At 42.0% G+C, this 27,427-nt stretch overlaps 1 protein-coding gene and 1 long non-coding RNA gene across 2 annotated transcripts in view; one reads left to right on the top strand and one right to left on the bottom strand.

Annotated features, from left to right (window-relative positions):
• The window catches only part of nckap5l (NCK-associated protein 5-like), a 954,759-nt gene that overhangs the window by 786,109 nt on the left and 141,223 nt on the right, over positions 1–27,427 (bottom strand). The window lies entirely within an intron of this gene.
• The window catches only part of LOC132392447 (uncharacterized), a 36,345-nt gene continuing 25,835 nt past the window's right edge, over positions 16,918–27,427 (top strand). The window contains exons 1-2 of the long non-coding RNA XR_009511540.1: positions 16,918–16,996; positions 19,239–19,523. This is a non-coding gene — a long non-coding RNA (uncharacterized LOC132392447). The remainder of the gene's footprint in view (positions 16,997–19,238; positions 19,524–27,427) is intronic.

The raw sequence follows: 27,427 nt of genomic DNA, 5'->3' as shown, positions 1-27,427 counted from the left end.
TTTAGAAATTACCTAGGGTTACCCATAGCCCTCCATTTTTCCAAGCTCCATGTATGTACCAAGGAGTCTCTTAAAAAACCCTATCGTTTCCACCTCCACCACTGCCACCAGCAGCCAATTCCATGCGCTCACCACTCACTGATAAAAAACTTATCCTGACATCTCCTCTGTACTTACTTGAAAGCACCTTAAAACTGTGCCCTCTTGTGTTAGCCATTTCAGCCCCGGGAAAAAGCCTCTGACTATCCACACGATCAATGCTTCTCATTATCTTGTACACCTCTATCAGGCCACATCTCATTCTCTGTCACTCCAAGGAAAAAAGGCCGAGTTCTCTCAACCTATTCTCATAAGGCATGCTCCCCAATCCAGGCAACATCCTTGTAAATCCCCTCTGCACCCTTTCTATAGTTTCCACATATTTGATGGCCTTTTTTAAATTGGTTCTTTTGGCTGTTTTTTTCTTTTGTAGCTGCCTGTAAAGACATGAATCTTAAGGTTGTATAATGTATACATACTTTGATAATAAATGTACTTTGAATCTTTGATAAGAATGTGGTTAAATGAACTATAAAGCAGTCTTTGAAATGGACAGGCTTCTGAGCAAGATAGAACATAAGTCATAGAACATAGAACTTCGGACTGATGGTGACATTCAAAAATAAAGTGGCTCACCCAGATCAGCAGTAAATCACTTAGTCTTAGATCTAACCACAAACCTGCAAACACATAACTTGATGAAAGGTCTTGCCCAAAATATTAACTGTTTATTCATTTCCACAGATGCAGCCAGACCTGCTGAGTTCCTCCAGCATTTTGTGTGTGTTACACGTGTAAAATTATGGCTGGCTCTAAAGACTCAATTATTATTTAATTGCAAATCCTAAGAGGGAAGTTGGAGAATACCTTAATAGATCACTTTGAGTTATGGAACAACTCCGATTATCTGATCAGAAAATGAATGCAGTTCTGACAAATTACTTTGCTTCCTTAAAAGTAAGTTTTAACAGGTATATTTTGCAGTTAGTTGAACAGAGTAGATTGCTTACAGTTGACAAGAAAATATTCCACCAAAATGTATGAAAAATACTCATCTCTGTAAGCTTAAATTCCAATGATTACAACTTCTGCCATTAAACATTACATTTGATTAGCAAATCATTTTTACTCGCAGGATTGCAGAACATACAAGGTGATGCACCATCAATAACTCTCGAGACGTGAGGCGAGATATAGGCTTTTATTGGCTGCTAGAAAGAACAAGCTGCAAGTGACCACCACACAACATCCTGGAGACTGAGGCCAAGGCTATGCCTCCAGTCGCCTTTATACCAGGGTCTGTGGGAGGAGCCACAGGAACAGTCAGCGGGCGGGGGAGGGCATGTCCAGACAGGTATATGCAGTTCACCACACAAGGTAAATGGTAGGACACTGAGAAGTGCAGTAGAACAGAGGGATCTGGGAATACAGATACAAAGTTCCTTAAAAGTGGTGTCACAGGTAGATAGGGTCATAAAGAGAGCTTTTGGTACAAAATCAAAGTATTGAGAATAAGAGTTGGAATGTTATGGTGAGGTTGTATAAGATATTGGTGAGGCCGGATTTGGAGTATTGTGTGCAGTTTTGGTCACCGAATTACAGGAAGGATATTAATAAAGTTGAAAGAGTGCAGAGAAGGTTTACAAGGATGTTGCCGGGACTCAAGAAACTGAGTTACAGAGAAAGGTTGAATAGGTTAGGACTTTATTCCTTGAAGTGTAGAAGAATGAAGGGAGATTTGATAGAGGTATATAAAATGATGATGGGTATAGATAGAGTGAATGCAAGCAGGCTTTTTCCAATGAGGCTAGGGGAGGAAAAAAGAACAGAGGACATGGGTTAAGAGTGAAGGGGGAAAAGTTTAAAGGGAACATTGGCGGGAGGGCTTCTTCACACAGAGAGTGGTGGGAGTGTAGAATGAGCTGCCAGATGAAGTGGTAAATGCGGGATCACTTTTAACATTTAAGAAAAACTTGGACAGGTACATGGATGAGAGGTGTATGGAGGAATATGGTCTAGGTGCAGGTCAGTGGGACTAGGCAAAAAAATGGTTCGGCACAGCCAAGAATGGCCAAAAGGCTGTTTCTGTGCCGTAATGTTCTATGGTTCTGTAGTTCTATGATTTACATGAAAATGAAAACAGAGGCCTAACTTTCTAAGTTCCCAAATTGTAGAATCTTAGCAGATGACTAAGGTGCCCCAAAAGACATTACAAACCCACAGTTGCACTGCTTTATATTGTTTGAAACTAAAATGGAACATAATGGAACCTTTAGTAAATGGATCAAGCTTAGATAATATTGCAAACACATCCCTACAATATTGACTAGGACCTGTTTAAGACATGAGAAACAGGGAACAGATGGCCAAATCGATCATAGAACACCACAGCACTAAAACAAGCTCTTCAACCCATAATATCTTGCCAAGCTAATTGGTTACTGATGCCTTCTTACACTAATCACTGCTCATCTGTATCCCTCCTTTCTCCAGGGTCAGAGTAGGTTTAGGAGGATATGAAAGTCAATGCAGGAGCCAGGTAGGACTAGAATAGAAAAACAAGGATGTAATGTTGAAACTTTATAAAGCATTGGTGAGGCCTCACATGGAATCCTGTGCGCAGGTTTGGGTGACACTGTAGAAAGGATATGCTGGAACTGGAGAGGGTTCAAAGGAGTTTCACGAAAATGATTCCAGGATTGATTGGCTTGCCAAATGAGGAGCGTTCTATGACTCTGGGCCTGTAGAAGAAGGAGGGTTGACCTCATTGAATGGTGGAAGGCCTTGGCAGAGTGGATGTGGAGAAGATGTTTCCTAAAATGCAAGAGTCTAAGATCAGAGAGAGGACCCAGTCTCAGAATGGAGGGATGTCCTTTTAGAACAGAGCTGAAGAGGAATTTCATCAGCCAGACAGTGGTGAATCCGTGGAATTCTTTGCCATAGGCAGCTGTGGAGACCAAGCTTTTACGTTAGGCAGAAGTCGATGGATTCTTGATTGGTCAGGGTATGAAGGGATATGGGGAAGAAGGCAGAACATTGGGGCAGAGCGGATAATTGATCAGCCATGATGAAATGGCAGAGCTGGCTTGACGTGCCAGATGGCCTAGTTCTGCTCCTATTTCTTATGGTCTTATGGACTTATGGTATTCAGATTGTTCGACTATTGGGATCCCTATTTGTTATATTTTGTACCTTCAAAATATTAAATTAATTCAAGGAAACTCACGGGGGTCTGCAAATACAGATACAGTTCAAAGTTACTTTAAGCAAGCTGCACATGCATCATGGAGTAGCGTGATGATATATGCAATCAATGCATATAACCCGTAACAAATGAGAATGCTTATATGTATCAAATACACTACACTTCAGGATCAGAAATGACATGTACAAGAGGGACGGTATAATGACTTCTACCTGAAGTATAAGGGGAGAAATATCCTGACAGAAATATTTGCTCATTCCACTAGGGTGGGTTGAAGCTAAATTGGCGGGTGTATGTGATCCAAAGTATTAGGCAAGCTGGAAAGTAATGCAGATATCCATGACAGCAAGTTGAATAGGCATGAGAGGCAGAGACTGAGCAAAGCCTATTGGATTGGATTGCAGTTATTTCACTGCAAGAGATCTTATAGATAGGATGGATGAACTTGAGGCTTGAATAACTATATGGGACAAGGACAATATAAGACCACAAGATATAGGAGCTGAATTAGGCCATATGGCCCATCACGTCTGCTCCACCATTTCATTATGGCTGATACCTTTTTCCTCTTGCATCCTCTTCACAGCCGTTCTATTAAGGCCTTTCACCCATTTGTTTATTTCAATGAGGATTCCCCTCATACTTCTGAACACCGGTGAATACAGGCCCAGAGCCATTAAAAGCTCTTCATATGACAAGCTGTTTAGTCCTGAAATCATTTTTGTGAACCACCTTTGAACCCTCTCCAATTTGATCACATCCTTTCTAAGATAAGGGGTCCAAGGCTGCTCACAGAACTCCAAGTGAGGCATCACCAGTGCTTTATAAAGTCTCAACATTACATCCTTGCTTTTGTATTCTAGTCCTCTCGAAATGACTGTTATCATCACATTAGCCTTCCTGACCACAGACTCAACATGAAAATTAACCTTCAGGGAATCCTGCACAAGGACTCCCAAGTCCCGTTGCACCTCAGTTTTGTTGTGTTTTCTCTCCATTTATAACCATATAACCATATAACAATCACAGCACGGAAACAAGCCACCTCGGCCCTCCTAGTCCGTGCCGAATCCTTAAACTCACCTAGTCCCACCTACCCGCACTCAGCCCATAACCCTCCACTCCTTTCCTGTCCATATACCTATCCAATTTTACCTTAAATGACACAACTGAACTGGCCTCTACTACTTCTACAGGAAGCTCATTCCACACAGCTATCACTCTCTGAGTAAAGAAATACCCCCTCGTGTTTCCCTTAAACTTCTGCCCCCTAACTCTCAAATCATATCCTCTCATTTGAATCTCCCCTACTCTCAATGGAAACAGCCTATTCATGTCAACTCTATCTATCCCTCTCAACATTTTAAATACCTCAATCAAATCCCCCCTCAACCTTCTACGCTCCAATGAATAGAGACCTAATTTGTTCAACCTTTCTCTGTAACTTAAGTGCTGAAACCCAGGTAACATCCTAATAAATCGTCTCTGCACTCTCTCTAATTTATTGATATCTTTCCTATAATTCGGTGACCAGAAATGTACACAATATTCCAAATTTGGCCTTACCAATGCCTTATACAATTTTAACATTACATCCCAACTTCTGTACTCAATGCTTTGATTTATAAAGGCCAGTGTTCCAAAAGCCCTCTTCACCACCCTATCTACATGAGACTCCACCTTCAGGGAACTATGCACTGTTATTCCTAGATCCCTCTGTTCCACTGCATTCCTCAATGCCCTATCATTTACCCTGTATGTTCTATTTGGATTATTCCTGCCAAAATGTAGAACCTCACACTTCTCAGTATTAAACTCCATCTGCCAACGTTCAGCCCATTCTTCTAACCGGCATAAATCTCCCTGCAAGTTTTGAAAACCCACCTCATTATCCACAACACCTCCTACCTTAGTATCATCGGCATACTTACTAATCCAATTTACCACCTCATCATCCAGATCATTTATGTATATTACAAACAACATTGGGCCCAAAACAGATCCCTGAGGCACCCCGCTAGTCACTGGCCTCCATCCCGATAAACAATTTTCCACCACTACTCTCTGGCATCTCCCTTCTAGCCACTGTTGAATCCATTTTATTACTCCAGCATTAATACCTAATGACTGAACCTTCTTAACTAACCTTCCATGTGGAACTTCGTCAAAGGCCTTGCTGAAGTCCATATAGACTACATCCACTGCTTTACCCTCGTCAACATTCTTCGTATCTTCTTCAAAAAATTCAATAAGGTTTGTCAAACATGACCTTCCACGCACAAATCCATGCTGGCTACTCCTAATCAGATCCTGTCTATCCAGATAATTATTAATACTATCTCTAAGAATACTTTCCATTAATTTACCCACCACTGATGTCAAACTGACAGGTCTATAGTTGCTAGGCTTACTTCTAGAACCCTTTTTAAACAATGGAACCTCATGAGCAATACGCCAATCCTCCAGCACAATCCCCGTTTCTAATGACATCTTAAAGATCTCCGTCAGAGCTCCTGCTATCTCTACACAAACTTCTCTCAAGGTCCTGGGGAATATCCTGTCAGGATCTGGAGATTTATCCACTTTTAAATTTCTTAAAAGCGCCAGTACTTCCACCTCTTTAATTGTCATAGGTTCCATAACTTCCTTACTTATTTCCCACACCTTACACAATTTAATATCCTTCTCCTTAGTGAATACCGAAGAGAAGAAATCATTCAAAATCTCTCCCATCTCCCTCGGCTCCACACATAGCTGACCACCCTGATTCTCTAAGGGACCAATTTTATCCCTCACTATCCTCTTGCTTTTAATATAACTGTAGAAACCTTTCGGATTTACTTTCACCTTATTTGTCAAACCAACCTTGTATCTTTTAGCTTTTCTAATTTCTTTCTTAAGATTCCTTTTACATTCTTTATACTCCTCAAGCAATTCCTTTACTCCATGCTGCCTATATCTATTGTAGACATCCCTCTTTTTCCGAACCAAGTTTCTAATATCCCTTGAAAACCATGGTGCTTTCAAACCTTTAACCTTTCCTTTCAACCTAACAGGAGCATAAAGATTCTGTACCCTCATAATTTCTCCCTTAAATGACCTCCATTTCTCTATTACATCCTTCCCATAAAACAACTTGACCCAATCCACTCTCTCTAAATCCCTTCGCATCTCCTCAAAGTTAGCCTTTCTCGAATCAAAAATCTCAACTCTAGGTCCAGTCCTGTCCTTCTCCATAATTATATTGAAGCTAATGCTATTGTGATCACTGGACCCGAAGTGCTCCCCAACACATACATCTGTCAGCTGACCTATCGCATTCCCTAACAGGAGATCCAACACTGCCCCATCTCTAGTCGGTACTTCTATGTATTGTTGCAAAAAACTATCCTGCACACATTTCACAAACTCTAAACCATCCAGCCCTTTTACAGAGTGAGCTTCCCAATTTAGACAATAGTCAACCCTTTCATTTCTTCTACCAAAGTGCATGACCATACACTTTTGGGCCTTTTAACATTCACAATGAGATCCCCCCCTCATTCTTCTGAACTCCACAGAATACAGCCCAAGGGCTGCCAGATGTTCCTCATACAGTAACCCTTTCATTCCTGGAATCATTCTCCTGAATCTTCTCTGAACCCTCTCCAATGTCAGTACACCCTTTCTAAAATAAGGAGCACAAAACTGCACACAATGCTCCAAGTGTGGTCTCACGAGTGCCTTATCGAGCCTCAACATCACATCCCTGCTCTTATATTCTATACCTCTAGAAATGAATGCCAACATTGCATTCACCCTCTTCACAACTGACTCAGCCTAAGGTTAACCTTTAGGGTATCCTGCACAAGCACTCCCAATCCCTTTGAATCTCTGCATTTTGAATTTTCTCTCCATCTAAATAATAGTGTGCTCGCTTATTTCTTTCACCAAAGAGCATGACCATACACTTTCCAGCATTGTATTTCATTTGCCACTTCTTTGTCCATTCCCCTAAACTATCTAAGTCTCTCTGCAGGCTCTCTGTTTCCTCAACACTACCCACTCCTCCACCTATCTTTGTATCATTGGCAAATTTAGCCATAAATCCATTAATCCCATAGTCCAAATCATTGACATACATCGTCAAAAGCAGTAGTCCCAACACTGACCCCTGTGGAACTCTACTGGTAACTGGCAGCCCGCCAGAATAGGATCCCTTTATTACCACTCTCTGTTTTCTGCCAATCAGCCAATGCTCCGCCCATCCTAGTAACTCCGCTGTAATTCCATGGGCTCTTATCTTGCTAAGCAGCCTCATGTGCGGCTTGTCAAAAGCCTTCTGAAAATCCAAGTACACCACATCCACTGTATTTCCTTTGTCTACCCTGCTTGTAATTTCCTCAAAAAATTGTAGTAGATTAGTCAGACAGGATTTTCCTTTCAGGAAACCATGCTGGCTTTGGCCTATCTTGTCATGTGCCTCCAGGTACTCCGTAATCTCATCCCTAACAATCAATTCCAGCAACTTCCCCACCACTGATGTCAGGGTAACAGGTCTATAGTTTCCTTTCTGCTGCCTCTCACCTTTTTTAAAAAGCGGAGTATCATTTGCAATTTTCCAGTCATTCAGTACAATGCCAGAATCTGTTGATTCTTAAAAGATCATTGTTAAAACCTCCGCAATCTCTCCAGCTACTTCCTTCAGAACCCGAGGGTGCATTCCATCAGCTCCAGGAGATTTATCCACCCTCAGACCATTAAGCTTCCCGAACACCTTCATCAGTTGTAATTTTCACTGCACATACTTCACTTCCCTGATACTCCTGAATGTCCAGTATACTGCAGATGTCTTCCACTGCGAAGACTGATGCAAAATACGCATTCAGTTCCTCTGCCACCTCTGCGTCTCTCATTACGCAGAGGTGACAGAGGAATAAAATAAGGTGGATGATCTTGTTCCACTATTACAGATTGTCAGGTATGATGTTGTGGCCAGCACTGAAATAATAATAGAAAGATGTGACAAAGGATCGGAATCCTTATGGGTTGAGTTCAGAAATTAAAAGGGTGAAAAGGACCTTGATGGCAGTTATATACAGACCTCCCAACAGTTGCTGAGAAGTGGATCACAGATAACAAGGGGAAATAGAAAAGGTGTGTCAAAAGGGCAATGTTATGATAGACATGCCAGATTTTAACATGAAGGTCAACTCGGAAAATGGGATGTGTAATGGATCAAAAGAGATTGAGTTTGATGAATGCCTTTGAGCTGGCTTTTTAGAGCAGTTTGCAGTTGAGCCTACTTGGGGAGCAGCTATACTGGATTGGGTGTAATGTAATGAACCAGAAGTGATTACAGAGCTTAAGGTAAAACAATGCTTAGGAAGCAGGGATCATAATATGATTGAGTTCAACTTGAAAGATGATAGGGAGTAAGTAAAGTCTGATGTAGCAGTATTTCAGTGGAGTAAAGGAAATTACAGTGGTATAGACAGGAGTTGGCTTAAGTAGATTAGAAGACGCTGCTGGCAGGAATATCAGCAGAGCAGCTCTGGTGAGAATTTCTGGAAAAATGAGGAAGATATAGGATAGATGTATTCCAAAGATGAAGAAATACTCAAATGGCAAAATAGTACAACTGTGGCTGACAAGGGAAGTCAAAGCTAAAGTCAAAGCAAAAATTAGTGAGAAGACAGAGAATTGGGAAGTCTCTAAAACCCTACAGGATCACCAGGAGGGAGAAGATGAAATATGAAAGCAAGTTAGCAAACAATATCAAAGTAGATAGTAAAAGCTTTTTCAAGTACATAAAAAATAAAAGAGAGTTGAGAAAATGAGACCAGATAAATAACAATGGGGGACAAGGAGATGGCTGATGAACTAAATGAGTATTTTGCATCAGTCTTCACTGTGGAAGTCACTAGTATGTCAGATGTTAAAAGATACGAAGAAAGAGAAGTGAGTGCTGTTACTATTACAAGGGAGAAGGAGCTCAAAAAACTGAAAGACTTAATGGAACCTGTCGCCCAGAGCAGATGAACTGAACCCCAGGGTTTTGCAAGAGGTTGTGGTAGAGATTGTGGATGATGATCTTACAAAAATCATTGGACTCTGGTATGATGCCAGAGGACTGGAAAAATTGCAAAGGTCACTCCACTCTTTAGAAAAGGAGGAAGGCAGCAGAAAGGAAATTATAGACCAGTTACCCTGACCTCAGCGGCTGGGAAGATGTTATCAATTGTTAAGGATGAGTTTATGGAGTACTTGGTGATACAGGACCAGACAGGACAAAGTCAGCATGGTTTCCTTTAGGGAAAGCCTACCTGACAAACCTGTTGAAATTCATTGAGGAGATTACAAGTAGGATAGATAAAGGGGATGTAGTGGATGTTGCATATTTGGACTTTCAGAAGGCCATTGTCAAGGTGCTACACATGAGGCATGGTGAGAGCATTGATTGATTCAGTGAGTGGGAATAAAAGGATCCTTTTTTGGTTGCCTGCCACTGACTAGTGGCGTTCCGCAAGAGTCGGTGTTGGGACTGCTTCTTTTTATGCTGTTTATCAATGATTTAGTTGAAGGAACAGGTGACTTCATTGTTCTGGGTCTGTACTCGCTGCAATTTAGAAGGATGAGGGGGAATCTCATTGAAACCTTTCGAATGTTGAAAGGACTAGACAGTAGATGTGGAAAGGATGTTAGAAACATAGAAGCCTAGAAAACCTACTGCACAATACAAGCCCTTTGGCCTACAAAGTTGTGTCGAGCATGTCCCTACCTTAGAAATTACTAGGGTTATGCATAGCCCTCTATTTGTCTAAGCTCCATGTACCTGTCCAAAAGTCTCTTAAAAGTCTCTATCGTATCTGCCTCCTTTTGCTGGCAGCCCATTCCACACATCACCACTCTCTGCATAAAAAACTTACCCCTGACATCTCCTCTGTATCTACTTCCAAGCACCTTAAAATTGTGCCCTCTCATGTTAGCCATTTCAGCCCTGGGAAAAAGCCTCTGACTATCCACACGATCAATGCCTCTCATCATCTTGTACTCCTCTATCAGGTCACCTCTCATCCTCCTTCGCTCCAAAGAGAAAAGGCTGAGTTCACTCAACCTATTCTCATAAGGCATGCTCCCCAATCCAGGCAACATCCTTGTAAATCTCCTCTGCACCCTTTCTATGGTTTCCACATCCTTCTTGTAGTGAGGCGACCAGAACTGAGCACAGTGCTCCAAGTGGGGTCTGACCAGAGTCCTATATAGCTGCAACATTACCTCTCGGCTCCTAAATTCAATTCCACAACTGATGAAGGCCAATACATCGTACGCCTTCTTAACCACAGAGTCAACCTGCGCAGCAGCTTTGAGCATCATTTGTGTTTCTCATGGCGGGGGAGTCTAGTATAAGAGGGCACAGCCTCAGAATAGAGGAGCATCCATTTAAAACAGAAATGCAGAGAAATTTCTTTAGCCAGAGGGTGTTGAGTTTGTTGAATTTATTACCACGGGCAGTTATGAAGGTCAGGTCTTCGGGTGTATTTAAGGCAGAGCTTGATAGGTTATTGATTGGACATGGTATCAAGTGTTACAGGAGAAGGCCAGGAAGTTTGGCTGAGAATCAGCCACAATTAAATGATGGAGCAGACTTGGCCTGATTCTGCTTCTCTGTCTTATGGATCTGGCAAGGCAAATTATAAAAGTATGGTACAGGAGCTTGCAAATGTTCTCTGGAGTAGGCTGATTGCAGGAAAGTGGGAGATTTTCACTCTCCAGGCTCATTTGCACAGAATTTGTCAGTCTCTTGTCTGGACCAGAATTGTGATCAATACCTGATCAATAGGCAGCATAAGAATTCTGCCAGCACTGAACCCAATGAGTGATATCTTGTATTCGGTTGGGAAGAAACAGGCTTGCATTCTGGAGGAAGGTTGAGAAGTCTGAAATGTTTTTATGGGAGTTGATATGACACACCAACAGAGACTGCTATAAAAACATACAGAGCATTGTTGCAGCATCCCAGAACTCTGGTTCGGACGCTTCCAGAGAATTCTATTCAGTTCTGGTTGTCCCATTGCAGGAAAAATAGGGTAGGTTTAGGAGAAGTTCGTTACGAAGCCAAGCAACGCATACAAAATGCTGGAAGAACTCAGCAGGTCAGGCAGAATCCATGGAAAAGAGTAAATAGCTGAGACCTTTCTTGGATTAGAGGGTTAATGCCATCAGGAGAGGTTGTTTTCTTTGAAGCAGTGTAGCTTAATGGGAGACATGATAGAGTTTATACAATTATAAGTTTTGATAGACACCCAATATCTTTTCTCCTAGGGTCTAGTACCAGCAGGCATGAATTTGAGGTGAGAGGAGGTAAGTTCAAAGGAGATGCACTGTAAATCAATATACTGAAGGATAGTACAAAATGGAAAAATGAATGAGAACTGGAGAAGGACATTACATTTCCTTGCACTGTGATTTCAAGAAATTAATCAATAGACAAAGTTCAGTACCCCTACATGAGATCTCTAAATAATTAATTGCTAATCTTGAAGCAAAGTGCACCACTATGGGAGTTATCTTTCTCCATTATTAAGTTTGCACGTTGCATTAAATGATGTAAGTGCTTTAATCCCCTTAACAACAAACTATTCAGAAAAGTTAAACAAAGAATGCAAGCAGCATTTCTTCAAATATCATAATAATTAGTGTAAAATTTTCACTATCAGTAAAGGATGTGGTTCTGTACAGAAGATACATTGAACTCAAAGTCTGTAATTTATTGTGAACTTACTTGCGATTAAAAACATTAAAAGCAAATGCACAAGTGCAAAACTGTTTTGCTTTACCTACTCATTTTTCACATCCTAAAACTTAAGTCATTTCTCTGACCAGCCTGTCATTTCATAATCACTCTGTGTGAGTGTGTGAAAATGTGACAAAGTGTGAGAGAGTGAGTGAGAGAGACAATAGAGAGAGGGAGAGAGAGAGAGAGAGAGGAGAAAGTGGGGAGAGAATGGAGAGTGGAGAGAGAAAGAGAGGGTGAGTAGTGAGTGGAGAGAGTGAGAGAGAAAGAGAGAGTGAAAAAACTGTGGAAAGATAGAGGAGAGTAAAGAAAGTGAAGAGAGTAGAGAGAGTGAGAGATTAGGGAGAGAGTAGAGAGAATGAGAGATTGGAGAGAAAGAGCAAAAGATTAGGGAGAGAGTGAGTGAAAGATTGGAGAGAGAGTAGAGGGAGTGTGTGAGTGGATAGGGTTTGGGACTGGGAGTCAAGGTAAAGTGAGAATGGTAGATTTACCTAAAGAGTTAATGTCTGTTGATAGTACTGAGTAGTTCTTTCTCTAATGGAACTTAACTGAACGTCAATGCCACAGCTTCCCTCATCAGATTTAAGCACAGGTCTTCGGGTTTGCTAGTTTTTGTTTCAGAATTATTGGACTTGGAGGTTACTCATTGTTTTGCCACCTTGTTGCAATTTCACTGTGAATTTTTATTAGATCATATTGATAAACAGGAGCTATATACGATGTGGTGGTACAGGAAAGCAATAGAGAAACAGGCAGTTTTCAGACCATACTCACTTGAAGGAATGTCAATGTCTATCTGAGGCACAGGCAGTACTCACAAAGCTGAGCATGTTATTTTGCTGTGGATACCTTTGGAAATAAGATTGCACTTTCTCTCTCTGTTCATATGGTTTTTAAAGATCATCAAAGTTTTATTCCAGTCTCCTCACCAAACTGCTCCCTTAACAATTACCATTAACTACAAATTAGATCACCAATCATCTTGTGTCATTGCTGTGTGCATAATGTTCACTGTATTTGCATACTTAATAGGAGTTTTTGCATTTTCTGTTTTTGAAGCTATGTACTTCAAAATGAACTATGACATAGACTTTTAAAAGTTATGAATATTCATTTTGTCTAAAAGTACTTCATCTTTTTCTTCTTGGACACTAATTTAAATCCTCAATTACATATAGTAGAGCCTCTACATCAACACCCTTTACTAGGTTATTCATTTTATCGCTGACAAGTATTGGGGCTGATGGATCTGTATTCACACAAGTGAAAGATGATACCATTTCCAAAGAGGAAACCACTGCACAGATGTTGGGAGAAGTGTAAATCAATCAATGCAAACCTTTATTAGACATTAATAGTAAAGGAAAAACTGGCTATTGACTCCCTCTCAATTAAATTACACTCCATTTTGTTCAATAGAAAATGATAGAGTCATGGGGTTTACAGATCTGCCCATCTAATCCATTCTGGGAACAGCATCTTCCCTGATAGTCTCAGGTGTTGTGTTTGGCCCTTAAGCTTCCACATATCAATTCAAATGCATCTAACTGGTGCATTTACACCTATTGTTATGTATTTAATATTTCAGTAATATTTGAATAATATTGTGTGTGTATATATATATATATATATATATATATATATATAGCTGGCTGGTGGCGTAGTGGCATCAGCACCCGACTTTGGAGCGAAGGCTCCTAAATTCGAATCCAGCTGGCTCCCTTGCACGCTTTCCATCCGTGCTGGGTTGAGCGTCGAGCTAGTAACTTGGCCTTGTAAAAACAAGGAAGCCTGCTAAAAAAACACTGTCACGTCAGCGTCCCAATGACTCCACTCGGAGTTAAGGGCTTTCTTCTTCTTCTTGTATATATATTGATTGATTAAGCATTCTTGTTCCTTAAAATAATTCATTACGGGTTATATAAAAACATAAATGAATTACATATGTCGTTATGCTCCCCGTGAGGTGGTGCACGTCACTTAAAGTAAACATGAAGTTAGACTCACATTCTGGACTCTTGCATCTTCTTTTGAATTGGTTTAGTGTTTGAAGTTACAAAACATGGCACCTATCTCGACCATTTCCTCTGGCAGCTCATTCCACATCTAAGCTACCCAGAATGTCATCGGCCTCTTTTCACTTACTTCCCTTTCATAGTGGGATGGATGTGCAGCAGCTTTCTTCCAGATTCTGTGTTGGACCTGCCTCTGCTTTAAGGATTAGAGTCACCATAAGTGATAAACAATTAAAAAACGTGGGAGTTTGTTTAAATCAGAACTAGAGAGGATTGAGTTTTTTTTGTGCTTTAAAGGACATGAAAGTACAGCAGTGTTTATTTGGATGTGATAATGAACTCCATTCAAAGACATCTGGGATGCACTATTTCAGACTTTGAAGTAATCAGATATTGTAATAACCACAAATTTGTCTGAAATGCTCCACTAAATCTTGTATGTATGCAGCGGCCAATTAACAAATACAATGAAGATTTACAGAGCATTCAGAAAAAGTGATTATGGAGACAGCTAAAAACAGATTGCTAAAACAGCTTCCTTTAAAACTTACTTCCCTTTGCAGTCCTAATTGAAAAGCAGAACCAGAAAACGTAATAATCTCTGAATTACTACCCTTGCCATACGTACATTCATAAAGGGATTCACCAAATCGAGAAAATCTGTAGGTGCTGGAAATGCAAAGCAACAAACACAAAATGCTCGACGAACTCAGCAGGCCAGGCAGAACCTATGGAAAGATTAAGCAGTTGACATTTCTGGTCAAGACTCTTCAACAACACTCCTACAGGGATTTAAAGTTTAGCTGAACCTCTTCCAAAATTCTCCCAAATCACAGATGTCACCCTTCAGCTCATTTACTTCATTCCATAAGAGATGAAGAAATAGTAGAAGAGTATTTGATAATAAGAACCCAAGACCAGCAAAATCCCAGCCCTGACGAACGTGGGTTATGCTCCAATTCTGGTCACAGCTCCATCTAAACTGCTCCATTATGCCTCCAGTGGTGGGAAAGTGCCCTGGATCATCCTAAAAACAAAAGGCAGACCCACAGCCAAGTTGTGTTCCAAGACTGAATGTAGGAGCCTTTGGACCACTGGGCTGATTAGAAACATAGAAAACCTACAGCACAATACAGGCCCTTCGGCCCACAAAGCTGTGTTGAACATGTCCTTACCTTAGATATTACCTAGGGTTACCCATAACCCTCTATTTTTCTAAGCTCCATGTACCTATCCAGGAGTCTCTTAAAAGATCCTGTCGTATCCGCCTCTACCACTGCCGGCAGCCCATTCCACACACTCACCACTCTCTGCATGAAAACTTACCCCTGACATCTCCTCTGTACCTACCTCCAAGCACCTTAAACTGAGCCCTCTTGTGCTAGCCATTTCAGCCCTAGGAAAAAGCTTCTCACTATCCACACGATCAATGCCTCTCATCATCTTATACACCTCTATCAGGTCACCTCCCATCCTCCTTCGCTCCAAGGAGAAAAGGCCGAGTTCACTCAACCTATTCTCATAAGGCATGCTCCCCAATCCAGGCAACATCCTTGTAAATCTCCTCTGCACCCTTTCTATGGTTTCCACGTCCTTCTTGTAGTGAGGCGACCAGAACTAATCACAGTGCTCCAAGTGGGGTCTGACCAGGGTCCTATATAGCTGCAACATTACATCTCTGGTCATAAACTCAATCCCACGATTGATGAAGGCCAATGCACCATACGTCTTCTTAACCACAGAGTCAACCTGCGCAGCAGCTTTGAGAGTCCTATGGACTTGGACCCCAAGATCCCTCTGATCCTCCACACTGCCAAGAGTCTTACGATCAATACTATATTCTGCCATCATACTTGACCTACCAAAATGAACTACTTCACTCTTATCTGGGTTGAACTCCATCTGCCACTTCTCAGCCCAGTTTTGCATCCTATCAATGTCCCGCTGTAACCTCTGACAGCCCTCCACACTAGCCACAATACCTCCAACATTTGTGTCATGATTCTATGAGTCACAGGTGTTAAAAGAAAATGAAAATGTGAAACTTTGTTCAATGACTCTTACCAAACTGAACAGGTACAAGACTGAATGCCCAAACAGTTCAACAGATGGTTAGCATTTGTACACTGATTCAAACCACATAACAAGGAACAATTTAGAGACTCTACCCTGTGACTGTATTATATAAATTCACCAAATTTACAGGTTGGATGTTGGGTGGTTTCATCAGCTGCAGTCATGAGACTCACAGAGTATGTTCCATGATCAATTATCTGATTGATATGAGTAAGACCTTTGCTGCCCTAAACACAGTGGTGTAGCAGTCTGTAACTACGAATGGCACCTAATGATTATTACAATAGCAAATATCTCATTCGTCCTCTTTTGCACTATTTATTTATTTATTTTCTAACTTATAGTACTTTTTTATACCTTGCATTATATTGTTGCCAAAGCAACAAATTTCACAACATAATGTCAGTGATTATAAAATTGATTTTGCTGGCAAAGCTATTTTTGAAACTCACTTCCATCATGCCCAATGTGGAAATTTATCTTTGCGGAGCAGCAAGCAGTGTATCAGTCAGCACATCACCTTACAGAGCCAGCAATCACCAATCACGGTTCAATTCCCACCACTGTCTCAGAGGGGTTTGTACGCTCTCCCTGTTCGTGGGTTTCCTCTAGTTGCTCCGGCATCCAGTTAATGTTAGTGAATTGTGGGAACGCTATGTCACCCAGCATAATTCTTGTTCATTTGATTTGTCACAAACAATGCACTTCCCAGTATGTTTGAAATTTCAATGTACATGTGACAAATAAAGCTAATCTTTAAAATTTAATTTTGTTTTTCTGCATCATTTAGTCATTCCAGCCAGAAAGGGAAATCAGCAACTGAAACTTGTATCAATGTTACACAAAAAAATTAAAACTGGTGAAAATCTACTTATATAGGCAAAGGTATTGTCAATTCTATCACGTGGCAAATTGTTCACTAGTGATTAATTTCATGTTGACCTGGATCTTCCATTACAAATATTTGGCACCAAACATGGGTAAAAGTTCTAGAGCTGCAGTTTGAGTTACTGTCCTTGACCTCAAAACTCATTTAACTGAGAAAAGCATTGAGGAACTTTAGGAAAATGAGTTATGGAAATCTAAGAGGACAAACGTTCTGTTGGCTGCAGTCTTGGTTGGCACAATAGCAAATGGTTCTGGTTTTAAGGCATTTAGTCAGAGGCTTAAACATAGACTATCTTCTCAATAGGCCAGTGTTCGGGACCCAAATATTTAAAGCTGCTTCATCAATGGTCTTGTCAGCTGAACAGAAAAGTAGCAAAAGGAGTTTGATCTGGAAAATAATGTAATGCATTTTGAAAGAAACAACAAGGCAAGAGGACACAATAAATGGGAGGGTACTGACTGATGTGGAAGAATTAAAGGAAGTTGGAATATATGTCCAAGGTATAGATAGGATAAATGCAAGCAGGCTCTTTTCACTGAGTTTGGGTGGTAGTAAAACTAGGATATCATGGGTTAAGGGTGAAAGGGGAAATGTTTAAGGGTAAACGTCTTCACTCAGAGTGTGGTGAGAGTATGGAAACAGCTGGCAGTGCAAATGGTGGAGGTGATTTCAATTTCAACGTAGAAGAGAAGTGCAGATAGGTATGGAGGGCTATGGTCCTGATGTAGGTCGATGGGACTAAGCAATTCAAATGAGTAGACATAAACCAGATGGGCCAATGGAGCTCTTTCCACGTCCTCAGATCCTTAAATGTAAATTAACAAAACAGGTCAATGAAATAGTTAAAAACTCATTCAAGTGTCTTCTTTATGCGGCAAATCTTAGTGTATAAGAATAGGGAGAATTTGTGCCAAATGTATATAATTCAAATTCATGTATAGATTAAATAATAGATACACATCTTGTCAACATAATATCAAAAAGCCATAATCACAGTGGTGACTGCAGAGGAGATTGAGGTGGATGTTCCCCTTCTTTAATAATGGGGTTAATATTGGATATGCAGGGTTTGTTTTTTCCATAACAAAGAAAACTGAGGCAAAATTTAATTCAGCAATAAAATTATATGGAGACTGAACAAAACAGGGTGGATCTATTTCCTTTAGCAGAGGGACTTCAAGAAAAACAGCCATAAAGTCAACATAATTGATAGCAGTATAAGATGTTAGATGAAGAAATAAATTTTCAAGTACCTGGAACCCTCTACCTGGAGTACAGTTATGTGTGGGAACACATTTATCTTGTACTGGAGTGTAACTTGGAAGTTATGGATCAAGTGCTACAAAGGTTAGACTAAGTGGTTCTTTCCTCAATCTTTGTTATATATGGTTTTTCATAAGTCCTATTGTATTTCATTATTTTCCTGTAAATGCTTGGAAGAAGATGAATCTCAAGGTTACATCTGTACTTCGATAATAAATTTACCTTGCAATGCATACAAAATGCTGGAGGAAATCAGCAGATCAGGCAATATCTGACCAATAGGTCAAGGTGCTTGCTGAACTACCCAGTATTTCCAGAATTTTGTGAGAGTTGCTTTGGACTTCCAGCATATGCAGACTTTCACGTGTTTGTTAATTTACTTTGACTTTAATGGCATATACATGAACCATAGAACCATAGGACACTACAGCACAGTACAGGCCCTTCAGCCCTCCATGTTGTGCCGACACATATAATCCTTAAAAAAAAAGCACTAAACCCACACTACCCCATAACCCTCCATTTTTCTTTCATCCATATGCCTGCCCGAGAGGCTCTTAAATACCCCTAGTGTTTTAGCCTCCGCCACCATCCCTGGCAAGTCATTCCTGGCACTCACAACCCTCTGTGTAAAAAACTTACCCCTGATGTTTCCCCTAAACTTCCCCCCCTTAATTTTGTACATATACCCTGGTGTACATGGTGATTGAAATTAGCACTTTTTGTTCAATATGATGATTCATTGAGATCCTAACCATATCTCTTTGCTATTCAATCGTACTGTGGGTGCCATGCTCCATTCCATTAAACTTGTGATGTTCTCTATGCATTACAATGACCACATAAGTTCTATATCTAATGGGTATCTGGATCATTACCCAGTAGATATAGTATTTATGTAGCCATTCAAACTCTTGAAGTCTTTTCATCTTCTACAAGGTGTAAGTTAAACTGACATCAAATTTTCTTCTCTAGTCCATTCAGAATGCAATTCCAACAGCACATAAGAAGGTGGACACCACCCGGGACAAAGCAGCCATTTGACAACACTAAATATTTGCTTTCCCCGTCAACAGTGTACAGTGACCACTGTGTGTATCATCCACAGAATTCATCATTGCATCCTTGCCAAGGCTTCCTCTACAGCAACTCCATCCTCTTGAAGGATCAATCAGCTTTAATATCACCGGCATATGTTGTGAATCTTATTGTTCTGTGGCTGCAACACATTGCAATTCATAATAAACACTCTAAATTACAGTAAGTATATTTATTTATTTATTTATTTAAAGTTAAATTAAACAAGTAGTGCAAAAATAGAAAAAACAGTGAGGGCTGTGTTCATGGGTTCACTGTCCATTCAGAAGTCAGATGGCAGAGGGGAAGAAGCTGTACTGAATCGTTGAGTGTGTGTCTTCAGGCTCCTGTACCTCCTCCCTGATGGCAGAGGGGAAGAAGCTGTTCCTGAATCGTTGAGTGTGTGTCTTCAGGCTCGTGTACCTCCTCCCTGATGGCAGAGGGGAAGAAGCTGTTCCTGAATCGTTGAGTGGGTGTCTTCAGGCTCCTGTACCTCCTCCCTGATGGCAGAGGGGGAAGCTGTTCCTGAATCGCTGAGTGTGTGTCTTCAGGCTCCTGTACCTCCTCCCTGATGGCAGAGGGGAAGAAGCTGTTCCTGAATCACTGAGTGTGTGTCTTCAGGCTCCTGAACCTCCTCCCTGATGGCAGAGGGGAAGAAGCTGTTCCTGAATCACTGAGTGTGTGTCTTCAGGCTCTTGTACCTCCTCCCTGATGGCAGAGGGGAAGAAGCTGTTCCTGAATCGTTGAGTGGGTGCCTTCAGGCTCCTGTACCTCCTCCCTGATGGCAGAGGAGAAGAAGCTGTTCCTGAATCGTTGAGTGTGTGTCTTCAGGCTCCTGTACCTCCTCCCTGATGGCAGAGGAGAAGAAGCTGTACTGAATCGTTGAGTGCGTGTCTTCAGGCTCCTGTACCTCCTCCCTGATGGCAGAGGGGAAGAAGCTGTTCCTGAATCATTGAGTGTGTGTCTTCAGGCTCCTGTACCTCCTCCCTGATGGCAGAGGGGAAGAAGCTGTTCCTGAATCATTGAGTGTGTGTCTTCAGGCTCCTGTACCTCCTCCCTGACGGCAGAGGGGAAGAAGCTGTTCCTGAATCATTGAGTGTGTGTCTTCAGGCTCCTGTACCTCCTCCCTGATGGCAGAGGGGAAGAAGCTGTTCCTGAATCATTGAGTGTGTGTCTTCAGGCTCCTGTACCTCCTCCCTGATGGCAGAGGGGAAGAAGCTGTTCCTGAATCGCTGAGTGTGTGTCTTCAGGCTCCTGTACCTCCTCCGTGATGGCAGAGGGGAAGAAGCTGTTCCTGAATCGCTGAGTGTGTGACTTCAGGCTCCTGTACCTCCTCCCTGACGGCAGAGGGGAAGAAGCTGTTCCTGAATCGTCGAGTGTGTGTCTTCAGGCTCCTGTACCTCCTCCTTGATGGCAGAGGGGAAGAAGCTGTTCCGGAATCGCTGAGTGTGTGTCTTCAGGCTCCTGTACCTCCTCCGTGATGGCAGAGGGGAAGAAGCTGTTCCTGAATCGCTGAGTGTGTGTCTTCAGGCTCCTGTACCCCCTCCCTGATGGCAGAGGGGAAGAAGCTGTTCCGGAATCGCTGTGTGTGTGTTTTCAGGCTCCTGTACCTCCTCCCTGATGGCAGAGGGGAAGAAGCTGTTCCTGAATCGCTGAGTGTGTGTCTTCAGGCTCCTGAACCTCCTCCCTGATGGCAGAGGGGAAGAAGCTGTTCCTGAATCACTGAGTGTGTGTCTTCAGGTTCTTGTACCTCCTCCCTGATGGCAGAGGGGAAGAAGCTGTTCCTGAATCGTTGAGTGGGTGCCTTCAGGCTCCTGTACCTCCTCCCTGATGGCAGAGGAGAAGAAGCTGTTCCTGAATCACTGAGTGTGTGTCTTCAGGCTCCTGAACCTCCTCCCTGATGGCAGAGGGGAAGAAGCTGTTCCTGAATCACTGAGTGTGTGTCTTCAGGCTCTTGTACCTCCTCCCTGATGGCAGAGGGGAAGAAGCTGTTCCTGAATCGTTGAGTGGGTGCCTTCAGGCTCCTGTACCTCCTCCCTGATGGCAGAGGAGAAGAAGCTGTTCCTGAATCGTTGAGTGTGTGTCTTCAGGCTCCTGTACCTCCTCCCTGATGGCAGAGGAGAAGAAGCTGTACTGAATCGTTGAGTGCGTGTCTTCAGGCTCCTGTACCTCCTCCCTGATGGCAGAGGGGAAGAAGCTGTTCCTGAATCATTGAGTGTGTGTCTTCAGGCTCCTGTACCTCCTCCCTGATGGCAGAGGGGAAGAAGCTGTTCCTGAATCATTGAGTGTGTGTCTTCAGGCTCCTGTACCTCCTCCCTGATGGCAGAGGGGAAGAAGCTGTTCCTGAATCGCTGAGTGTGTGTCTTCAGGCTCCTGTACCTCCTCCCTGATGGCAGAGGGGAAGAAGCTGTTCCTGAATCGCTGAGTGTGTGACTTCAGGCTCCTGTACCACCTCCCTGACGGCAGAGGGGAAGAAGCTGTTCCTGAATCGTCGAGTGTGTGTCTTCAGGCTCCTGTACCTCCTCCTTGATGGCAGAGGGGAAGAAGCTGTTCCGGAATCGCTGAGTGTGTGTCTTCAGGCTCCTGTACCTCCTCCGTGATGGCAGAGGGGAAGAAGCTGTTCCTGAATCGTTGAGTGTGTGTCTTCAGGCTCCTGTACCTCCTCCCTGATGGCAGAGGGGAAGAAGCTGTTCCTGAATCGTTGAGTGTGTGCCTTCAGGCTCCTGTACCTCCTCCCTGATGGCAGAGGGAAAGAAGCTGTTCCTGAATCGTTGAGTGTGTGTCTTCAGGCTCCTGTACCTCCTCCCTGATGGCAGAGGGGAAGAAGATGTTCCTGAATCGTTGAGTGTGTGTCTTCAGGCTCCTGTACCTCCTCCCTGATGGCAGAGGGGAAGAAGCTGTACTGAATCATTGAGTGTGTGTTGTCAGGCTCCTGTACCTTCTCCCTGATGGCAGAGGGGAAGAAGCTGTTCCTGAATCGCTGAGTGTGTGCCTTCAGGCTCCTGTACCTCCTCCCTGATGGTAGCAATGAGAAGAGGGCATGTCCTGGGTAATGAGTGTCCTTAATAATGGATGACACCTTCTTGAGGCATCACTCCTTGAAGATCAGAAACAGAATCAGGTTTATTATCACCGGCATGTGATGTGAAATTTGTTAATTTAGCAGCAGCAGTTCAATGCAATATATAATCTAGCAGAGAGGAAAAAAATAAATTAAATAAAACATAATAAATAAACAAGTAAATCAATAATATATATTGAATAGAACATTAAAAAATGTGCAAAAGCAAAAATACTTTATGTTAAAAAAAGTAAGGTAGCGTCCAAAGCTTCAAAGTCCATTTAGGAATCAGATGGCAGAGGGGAAGAAGCTGTTCCTGAATCACTGAGTGTGTGCCTTCAGGCTTCTGTACCTCCTACCTGATGGTAACAGTGAGTAAAGGGCATGCCCTGGGTGCTGGAGGTCTTTAATAATGGACGCTGTCTTTCTGAGACACCGCTTCCTAAAGATGTCCTGGGTACTTTGTAGGCTAGTGCCCAAGATGGAGCTGACTAGATTTACAACCTTCTGCAGCTTCTTTCAGTCCTGTGCAGTAGTCCTCCATACTGGGATGCTAGGGAGTCTAAGCGTCCATGATGGAGCTGATTAAATTTGCAACTTTCTGCAGCTTCTGCTCTGGCTCCACAATACCAGATGGTGCTGCAGCCAGGCTAAATGTTACATCTGTGGAAAATTGTGAGTGTCTTTGGTGCGTACCAAACCTCCTCAAACTCCTAATGAAATATAGCCACTGTTGTGCCTTCTTTGTAACTGCTTCAGAATAATAGTAAAGAAAGAAACATACCAGGGTAGTGTTCATGGGTTCAAAGTGCAGATGGCGGGTGTATGTGACCAACAAGTTATTCTCCAGTCGCTATGGCCTGATAAAAGATCACCATTCTTCGTCTACTTTGGGTCTAAATACTGGAAACTGCTGTCCAGCAACACTGTTCAAGGACCTTTACTGGAGCGATGAAGCAGCTCAAAATCATCGGTGATGCATCGCAGCCATTTGCAGAAAAGCTAATATTGCCTGCCTTATCAGCAGCACCATTACAAAAAAGCACAAAAAAGCATTCTGAATGCAAAAGTGTTAACATTTCTCATGCCGTGATTGTTTATTATAAAACTCCAAGGATGTCTATTACAAATTAAATAAACAACTTGCTTTTAAACTTTATTAAACCCTGAACATCATTCTCAAGACTGATTCACGTTATTGGAACGCACCAAGAAATCAGTAAAATTGAGACACAGCCCCACATCGGCTTTGGATTTTGTTTTTGCCCTGTTGTTCAGACAGGTCACAGTGTGAAATTGTTGCAATTCACGTTCAGTGCAGCTGAAGAACAAAAGAGGCTTTTTTACTGCTGCATCTCCCATCCCCCTCCTCATTGTGAATTTGGAAACACTTGGAAATGGTGGAGCAAACCATGACACTCCCACTCAATCCTCAATCCTCACATGCCGTTCTTTTATGTAGTCTGTTAATGATACCTTTCACACTCTGATAATAACTTCTGGCTATTTTAGTCTGTGAAGACCATTCGACCATTCTCAGCCCCTTTTTAATCTTTTACATTTTAAAACTATTGTATTTGTGATACTTTTGGATGTTTGACCGGTTGACCAAGAGGCATCCCAATGAAAGGTACCACTGGGTCAGCTGAATATTTGCATTATGTGACAGGGTCAGACTACTCCAGTTCAAGATTGAGTACCAATCCATGCACAATGAGCCAATAGCCTCCTTCAGAGCTGTAATCTCTCAACAGATTTACTGCAGAATGAACTATTGTTTTGTTTAATTTTTTAAACATTGGACAACCCAACCACTTCTGCCTGAAGTCATTTCATTAAAAGTGTCCTCCATGATGCAGAAAGCTGACATTGTCATGCAATAGAGAAGTTAAAACATTGAAAATGGTAGAAAATGTTAAGTCCTGAGACACAACTATCATATTTGCACTGGTGAAGACAGGTTCGAATGCAGTTGACTCTAGGAACAAGAAATGTTTTTGCTCAGTTTTAACATAATTATTAAAAAAATCAAAGCCCAGACTGCAAAAAATCTGCAGAGAAGCTACAGCTCAAAAGGAGGCTAATAGGCCCATTGTACACAGACTAATAGTATGATCTTTCATTGATTCTATTACAGTTATTATTCTATGATAGATTTATTGAGAGTGCCTGTAAGAACATAAATCTATGTTGTATATAGTGACATATGTACTTTGATAATGAAGTTACTTTGAATTTTACCTCCAGAACTGCAATTTTCTGCTTGACTCCGAAAGGTGCAGATCTTCCATCTCCCCCCAAGTAATCCCAGGTGAAAATCTCCCACTCTTAGTCTGGCTGTCAGTTTTTTGTTCAAACATTCAGAAGCATCCAGCAAATTTTATAAATAACAACAGCGATAATGAAAAGTAAAAAATGGACTTGAACTGATTTAATTATTTTATGTACAAAGTTTTCATGTCATTCTCTCAGTAACTATTATGTTGCTTTGATTTGACTGGGGCTGCTGTACCTTCACCAGTTTTAACCCAGCATGGGTTGAGTGAACTGAATTCCCAGCCTAAACACTATGAGATTTGCCTGAGTGGATTCCTCAGGGAGGCTCCCGGTATAGTATCTGGGTAACCAACAGTTAAATACGCATAACAGAAGAGCTGAACTTTGAGACCTCCATGAAGAAACATAAACCCAATAGAAAGCCTAGCAAAAATATTCAGGCCATTGTTATTGTGGAATAGCCGACTGGATCAGGAGAGGAACCTGAAATATGTACAATCAGCTCTATAAGGCAATATTTGGGAAGAACACCAAAATACTTGCTCAATAGCATTCAGTCTTGGGCTATACCCATCTCTTGAGAATAACGTGCTTTTATACCAAGCCTTCTATTACTACATGAGATTATTTTCCTGCAGATGTTCCAGTTTAAGTAGAGTTTTGACCTTTGTGATACACACAATTGTTCTCTGATCTGCTTCGCACAAGGACTGAATAAATTGGTAAATATGATCCCTTAAAATCACTCCTTGTTCTGTCCACAGGGGAAAGCAGTGGGGCACTTTTACTGATTACTGGAAAAAGTACACTTAGTATCATTAGAGAAAGCTCAAAGGGAAGAGCCAAGCTACTTTTTGCTTAAATCAACTGAATCTTTAGTTACAAAATAGTCCTTTATAGTTCAGGAAAGCCATCCTGCTCTCACAAAGCCAGAAGAATAAATTCATAAATACTGAAAATGTCTGTTACTCAATGTCCCAAAAATTCCAAGCAGATGTGAATCTCAGTTCAGACCACAAGATATAGAAGCAGAATTAGGCCTTTTGGCCCATCGAGTCTGCTCCGCCATTATGTCAGAGCTGATCCATTTCCCTCTCAACCTCAATCTCCTGCCTTCACCCTGTATCCCTTCATGCCCTAACCAAACAAGAATATATCACCATCTGCCTTAAATATACCCAACGATTTGGCCTCCACACTGCCTGTGGCAATGAATTCCATGGATTCACCACTCTGTGGCTAAAGAAATTCCTCCTCACCTCTATTCTAAATGGACGTTCTTAGAAACATAGAAACATAGAAACCGTACAGTACAGGCCCTTCAGCCCACAAAGCTGTGCTGAACATGTCTACCTTAGAATTACCTAAGCTTTACTCATTGCCCTCTATTTTCCTAAGCTCCATGTAACCATCCAGGAGTCTCTTAAAAGACCCTATCATTTCCACCTCCACCACCACTGCCGACAGTGGCACTCACCACTTTCTGCATAAAAAACTTACCCCTGACATTTCCTTTGTACTTACTTCCGAGCACCTAAAACTATGCCCTCTCATGGTAACCAATTCAGCCCTGGGGAAAAGTCTCTGCTATCCACATGATCAATGCCTCTCATTATCTTGTACACCTCTATCAAGTCACCTCTCATCCTCTGTCGCTCCAAGGAGAAAAGGCTGAGTTCACTCAACCTATTCTCATAAGGCATGCTCCCCAATCCAGGCAACATCCTTGTAAATCTCCTCTGCACCCTTTCTATGGTTTCCACATCCTTCCTGTAGTGAGGCGACCAGAACTGAGCACAGTGCTCCAAGTGGGGTCTGACCAGGGTGCTATATAGCTGCAACATTACCTCCCGGTTCTTAAACACAATCCTACAGTTGATGAAGGCCAATGCATCGTATGCCTTCTTAACTACAGAGTCAACCTGTGTAGCATCTTTGAGTGTCCTAGTCCAAGATCCCTCTAATCCTCCACACTGCCAAGAGTTTTAACATTAATACTATATTTTGCCATCATATTTGACCTACCAAAATGAACCACCTCATACTTATCTGGGTTGAACTCCATCTGCCGCTTCTCAGCCCAGTTTTGCATCCTATCAATGTCCCACTGTAATCTCTGACAGCCCTCCGCACTATCCACAACACCCCCAACCTTTGTGTCATCAGCAAATTTACTAACCCAACCCTCCACTTCCTCATCCAGATCATTTATAAAAATCACAAAGAGTAGGGGTCCCAGAACAGATCCCTGAGGCACACCACTGGTTGCTGACCTCCATGCAGAATATGACCCATCTACAACCACTCTGCTTTCTATGAGCAAGCCAGTTCTGGATCCACAAAGCAATATCCCCTTGGATCCCATGCTTCCTGACTTTCTCAATAAGCCTTCGACATGGTACCTTGCTGAAATCCATATACACTACATCTACTGCTCTACCTTCATCAATGTGTTTAGTCACATCCTCCAAAAAAATCAATCAGGCTCATAAGGCACAACCTGCCTTTGACAAAACCAAGCTGACTATTCCTAATCATATTATACCTCTCCAAATGTTATAAATCATGCCTCTCAAGATCTTCTCTATGAACTTACCAACCACTGAAGTAAGACTCACTGGTCTATAATTTCCTGGGATATCTCTATTTCCTTTCTTGAATAAGGAACAACATCTGCAACCCTCCAGTCCTCTGGAACCTCCCCCATCCTCATTGATGATGTAAAGATCATTACCAGGGGCTCAGCAAT

This window comes from Hypanus sabinus, chromosome 4 (assembly GCF_030144855.1).
Source record: "Hypanus sabinus isolate sHypSab1 chromosome 4, sHypSab1.hap1, whole genome shotgun sequence".
Taxonomy (NCBI): Eukaryota; Metazoa; Chordata; class Chondrichthyes; order Myliobatiformes; family Dasyatidae; genus Hypanus; species Hypanus sabinus.
This window is presented reverse-complemented; position numbering and strand designations above follow the sequence as displayed.